Here is a 7,103-nt window from a genome sequence, read left to right as displayed (position 1 = left end):
GTACAGTGATTTGACCCGTGGAACTGCGAAACCACACTGGGATGTCGGGCCTACACAAGACTATTTTCAACAGATGTATTTTTGTGTCACAACAGTCAGGAGACACTACTGTTTTTCTTTACGGAAAAAACTACCAAAAGCTGAATAATAGAGATTTTTTACCGTGGTATGGCAAAATCACAGTTATTGTTTTCTGGGGTATACCACACTTTTTTAAATAGAGATATTTGCGGCTGAACAGTAAGCGACACACTCAAACTGCTTTTTTTTTAGATACCAAAGGCCAAAAACTGGATAGTACAGCGATTTGACCCGTGGAACTGCGAAACCACACTGGGATGTCGGGCCTACACTAGACTATTTTCAACAGATATATTTTTGTGTCACAACAGTCAGGAGACACTACTGTTTTTCTTTACGGAAACAACTACCAAAACCTGAATAATAGAGATTTTTTACCGTGGCATGGCAAAACCACAGTTATTGTTTACTGGGGTATACCACACTTTTTTAAATAGAGATATTTGCGGCTGAAGAGTGAGCGACACACTCAAACTGCTTTTTTTTTAGATACCAAAGGCCCAAAACTGGATAGTACATCGATTTGACCCGTGGAACTGCGAAACCACACTGGGATGTCGGGCCTACACAATACTATTTTCAAAAGATATATTTTTGTGTGACAACAGTCAGGAGACACTACTGTTTTTCTTTACGGAAAAAACTACCAAAACCTGAATAATAGAGATTTTTTACCGTGGGATGGCAAAACCACAGTTATTGTTTACTGGGGTATACCACACTTTTTTAAATAGAGATATTTGCGGCTGAACAGTGAGCGACACACTCAAACTGCTTTTTTTTTAGATACCAAAGGCCCAAAACTGGATAGTACAGTGATTTGACCCGTGGAACTGCGAAACCACACTGGGATGTCGGGCCTACACAAGACTATTTTCAACAGATGTATTTTTGTGTCACAACAGTCAGGAGACACTACTGTTTTTCTTTACGGAAAAAACTACCAAAAGCTGAATAATAGAGATTTTTTACCGTGGTATGGCAAAACCACAGTTATTGTTTTCTGGGGTATACCACACTTTTTAAATAGAGATATTTGCGGCTGAACAGTAAGCGACACACTCAAACTGCTTTTTTTTTAGATACCAAAGGCCAAAAACTGGATAGTACAGCGATTTGACCCGTGGAACTGCGAAACCACACTGGGATGTCGGGCCTACACTAGACTATTTTCAACAGATATATTTTTGTGTCACAACAGTCAGGAGACACTCCTGTTTTTCTTTACGGAAACAACTACCAAAACCTGAATAATAGAGATTTTTTACCGTGGCATGGCAAAACCACAGTTATTGTTTACTGGGGTATACCACACTTTTTTAAATAGAGATATTTGCGGCTGAAGAGTGAGCGACACACTCAAACTGCTTTTTTTTTAGATACCAAAGGCCCAAAACTGGATAGTACATCGATTTGACCCGTGGAACTGCGAAACCACACTGGGATGTCGGGCCCACACAAGACTATTTTCAACAAATATATTTTTGTGTCACAACAGTCAGGAGATACTACTGTTTTTCTTTACGGAAAAAACTACTAAAACCTGAATAATAGAGATTTTTTACCGTGGGATGGCAAAACCACAGGTATTGTTTACTGGGGTATACCACACTTTTTTAAATAGAGATATTTGCGGCTGAACAGTGAGCGACATACTCAAACTGCTTTTTTTTTAGATACCAAAGGCATAAAACTGGATAGTACAGCGATTTGACCCGTGGAACTGCGAAACCACACTGGGGTGTCGGGCCTACACAAGACTATTTTCAACAGATATATTTTTGTGTCACAACAGTCAGGAGACACTACTGTTTTTCTTTACGGAAACAACTACCAAAACCTGAATAATAGAGATTTTTTACCGTGGCATGGCAAAACCACAGTTATTGTTTACTGGGGTATACCACACTTTTTTAAATAGAGATATTTGCGGCTGAAGAGTGAGCGACACACTCAAACTGCTTTTTTTTTAGATACCAAAGGCCCAAAACTGGATAGTACATCGATTTGACCCGTGGAACTGCGAAACCACACTGGGATGTCGGGCCTACACAATACTATTTTCAAAAGATATATTTTTGTGTGACAACAGTCAGGAGACACTACTGTTTTTCTTTACGGTAAAAACTACCAAAACCTGAATAATAGAGATTTTTTACCGTGGGATGGCAAAACCACAGTTATTGTTTACTGGGGTATACCACACTTTTTTAAATAGAGATATTTGCGGCTGAACAGTGAGCGACACACTCAAACTGCTTTTTTTTTAGATACCAAAGGCCCAAAACTGGATAGTACAGTGATTTGACCCGTGGAACTGCGAAACCACACTGGGATGTCGGGCCTACACAAGACTATTTTCAACAGATGTATTTTTGTGTCACAACAGTCAGGAGACACTACTGTTTTTCTTTACGGAAAAAACTACCAAAAGCTGAATAATAGAGATTTTTTACCGTGGTATGGCAAAATCACAGTTATTGTTTTCTGGGGTATACCACACTTTTTTAAATAGAGATATTTGCGGCTGAACAGTAAGCGACACACTCAAACTGCTTTTTTTTTAGATACCAAAGGCCAAAAACTGGATAGTACAGCGATTTGACCCGTGGAACTGCGAAACCACACTGGGATGTCGGGCCTACACTAGACTATTTTCAACAGATATATTTTTGTGTCACAACAGTCAGGAGACACTACTGTTTTTCTTTACGGAAACAACTACCAAAACCTGAATAATAGAGATTTTTTACCGTGGCATGGCAAAACCACAGTTATTGTTTACTGGGGTATACCACACTTTTTTAAATAGAGATATTTGCGGCTGAAGAGTGAGCGACACACTCAAACTGCTTTTTTTTTAGATACCAAAGGCCCAAAACTGGATAGTACATCGATTTGACCCGTGGAACTGCGAAACCACACTGGGATGTCGGGCCTACACAATACTATTTTCAAAAGATATATTTTTGTGTGACAACAGTCAGGAGACACTACTGTTTTTCTTTACGGAAAAAACTACCAAAACCTGAATAATAGAGATTTTTTACCGTGGGATGGCAAAACCACAGTTATTGTTTACTGGGGTATACCACACTTTTTTAAATAGAGATATTTGCGGCTGAACAGTGAGCGACACACTCAAACTGCTTTTTTTTTAGATACCAAAGGCCCAAAACTGGATAGTACAGTGATTTGACCCGTGGAACTGCGAAACCACACTGGGATGTCGGGCCTAGACAAGACTATTTTCAACAGATGTATTTTTGTGTCACAACAGTCAGGAGACACTACTGTTTTTCTTTACGGAAAAAACTACCAAAAGCTGAATAATAGAGATTTTTTACCGTGGTATGGCAAAATCACAGTTATTGTTTTCTGGGGTATACCACACTTTTTTAAATAGAGATATTTGCGGCTGAACAGTAAGCGACACACTCAAACTGCTTTTTTTTTAGATACCAAAGGCCAAAAACTGGATAGTACAGCGATTTGACCCGTGGAACTGCGAAACCACACTGGGATGTCGGGCCTACACTAGACTATTTTCAACAGATATATTTTTGTGTCACAACAGTCAGGAGACACTACTGTTTTTCTTTACGGAAACAACTACCAAAACCTGAATAATAGAGATTTTTTACCGTGGCATGGCAAAACCACAGTTATTGTTTACTGGGGTATACCACACTTTTTTAAATAGAGATATTTGCGGCTGAAGAGTGAGCGACACACTCAAACTGCTTTTTTTTTAGATACCAAAGGCCCAAAACTGGATAGTACATCGATTTGACCCGTGGAACTGCGAAACCACACTGGGATGTCGGGCCTACACAATACTATTTTCAAAAGATATATTTTTGTGTGACAACAGTCAGGAGACACTACTGTTTTTCTTTACGGAAAAAACTACCAAAACCTGAATAATAGAGATTTTTTACCGTGGGATGGCAAAACCACAGTTATTGTTTACTGGGGTATACCACACTTTTTTAAATAGAGATATTTGCGGCTGAACAGTGAGCGACACACTCAAACTGCTTTTTTTTTAGATACCAAAGGCCCAAAACTTGATAGTACAGCGATTTGACCCGTGGAACTGCGAAACCACACTGGGATGTCGGGCCTACACAAGACTATTTTCAACAGATATATTTTTCTGTCACAACAGTCAGGAGACACTACTGTTTTTCTTTACGGAAAAAACTACCAAAAGCTGAATAATAGAGATTTTTTACCGTGGGATGGAAAAACCACAGTTATTGTTTACTGGGGTATACCACACTTTTTTAAATAGAGATATTTGGGGCTGAACAGTGAGCGACACACTTAAACTGCTTTTTTTTTAGATACCAAAGGCCCAAAACTGGATAGTACAGTGATTTGACCCGTGGAACTGCGAAACCACACTGGGATGTCGGGCCTACACAAGACTATTTTCAACAGATATATTTTTGTGTCACAGCAGTCAGGAGACACTACTGTTTTTCTTTACGGAAAAAACTACCAAAACCTGAATAATAGAGATTTTTTACCGTGGGATAGCAAAAGCACAGGTATTGTTTACTGGGGTATACCACACTTTTTTAAATAGAGATATTTGCGGCTGAACAGTGAGCGACACACTTAAACTGCTTTTTTTTTAGATACCAAAGGCCCAAAACTAGATAGTACAGCGATTTGACCCGTGGAACTGCGAAACCACACTGGGATGTCGGGCCTACACAAGACTATTTTCAACAGATATATTTTTGTGTCACAACAGTCAGGAGACACTACTGTTTTTCTTTACGGAAAAAACTACCAAAACCTGAATAATAGAGATTTTTTACCATGGGATGGCAAAACCACAGTTATTTTTTACTGGGGTATACCACACTTTTTTAAATAGAGATATTTGCAGCTGAACAGTGAGCGACACACTGAAACTGCTTTTTTTTTAGATACCAAAGGCCCAAAACTGGATAGTACAGCGATTTGACCCGTGGAACTGCGAAACCACACTGGGATGTCGGGCCTACACAAGACTATTTTCAACAGATATATTTTTGTGTCACAACAGTCAGGAGACACTACTGTTTTTCTTTACGGAAAAAACTACCAAAACCTGAATAATAGAGATTTTTTACCGTGGGATGGCAAAACCACAGTTATTGTTTACTGGGGTATACCACAGTTTTTAAGTAGAGATATTTGCGGCTGAACAGTGAGCGACACACTTAAAATGCTTTTTTTTCAGATACCAAAGGCCCAAAACTGGACAGTACAGCGATTTGACCCGTGGAACTGCGAAACCACACTGGGATGTCGGGCCCACACAAGACTATTTTCAACAAATATATTTTTGTGTCACAACAGTCAGGAGATACTACTGTTTTTCTTTACGGAAAAAACTACTAAAACCTGAATAATAGAGATTTTTTACCGTGGGATGGCAAAACCACAGGTATTGTTTACTGGGGTATACCACACTTTTTTAAATAGAGATATTTGCGGCTGAACAGTGAGCGACATACTCAAACTGCTTTTTTTTTAGATACCAAAGGCATAAAACTGGATAGTACAGCGATTTGACCCGTGGAACTGCGAAACCACACTGGGGTGTCGGGCCTACACAAGACTATTTTCAACAGATATATTTTTGTGTCACAACAGTCAGGAGACACTACTGTTTTTCTTTACGGAAACAACTACCAAAACCTGAATAATAGAGATTTTTTACCGTGGCATGGCAAAACCACAGTTATTGTTTACTGGGGTATACCACACTTTTTTAAATAGAGATATTTGCGGCTGAAGAGTGAGCGACACACTCAAACTGCTTTTTTTTTAGATACCAAAGGCCCAAAACTGGATAGTACATCGATTTGACCCGTGGAACTGCGAAACCACACTGGGATGTCGGGCCTACACAATACTATTTTCAAAAGATATATTTTTGTGTGACAACAGTCAGGAGACACTACTGTTTTTCTTTACGGTAAAAACTACCAAAACCTGAATAATAGAGATTTTTTACCGTGGGATGGCAAAACCACAGTTATTGTTTACTGGGGTATACCACACTTTTTTAAATAGAGATATTTGCGGCTGAACAGTGAGCGACACACTCAAACTGCTTTTTTTTTAGATACCAAAGGCCCAAAACTGGATAGTACAGTGATTTGACCCGTGGAACTGCGAAACCACACTGGGATGTCGGGCCTACACAAGACTATTTTCAACAGATGTATTTTTGTGTCACAACAGTCAGGAGACACTACTGTTTTTCTTTACGGAAAAAACTACCAAAAGCTGAATAATAGAGATTTTTTACCGTGGTATGGCAAAATCACAGTTATTGTTTTCTGGGGTATACCACACTTTTTTAAATAGAGATATTTGCGGCTGAACAGTAAGCGACACACTCAAACTGCTTTTTTTTTAGATACCAAAGGCCAAAAACTGGATAGTACAGCGATTTGACCCGTGGAACTGCGAAACCACACTGGGATGTCGGGCCTACACTAGACTATTTTCAACAGATATATTTTTGTGTCACAACAGTCAGGAGACACTACTGTTTTTCTTTACGGAAACAACTACCAAAACCTGAATAATAGAGATTTTTTACCGTGGCATGGCAAAACCACAGTTATTGTTTACTGGGGTATACCACACTTTTTTAAATAGAGATATTTGCGGCTGAAGAGTGAGCGACACACTCAAACTGCTTTTTTTTTAGATACCAAAGGCCCAAAACTGGATAGTACATCGATTTGACCCGTGGAACTGCGAAACCACACTGGGATGTCGGGCCTACACAATACTATTTTCAAAAGATATATTTTTGTGTGACAACAGTCAGGAGACACTACTGTTTTTCTTTACGGAAAAAACTACCAAAACCTGAATAATAGAGATTTTTTACCGTGGGATGGCAAAACCACAGTTATTGTTTACTGGGGTATACCACACTTTTTTAAATAGAGATATTTGCGGCTGAACAGTGAGCGACACACTCAAACTGCTTTTTTTTTAGA

Source organism: Phyllobates terribilis, unplaced genomic scaffold (genome assembly GCF_046119375.1).
Source record: "Phyllobates terribilis strain yellow unplaced genomic scaffold, ASM4611937v1 Scaffold_83__1_contigs__length_6671269, whole genome shotgun sequence".
Lineage (NCBI taxonomy): Eukaryota > Metazoa > Chordata > Amphibia > Anura > Dendrobatidae > Phyllobates > Phyllobates terribilis.
Note: the sequence above shows the minus strand (reverse complement) of the source record.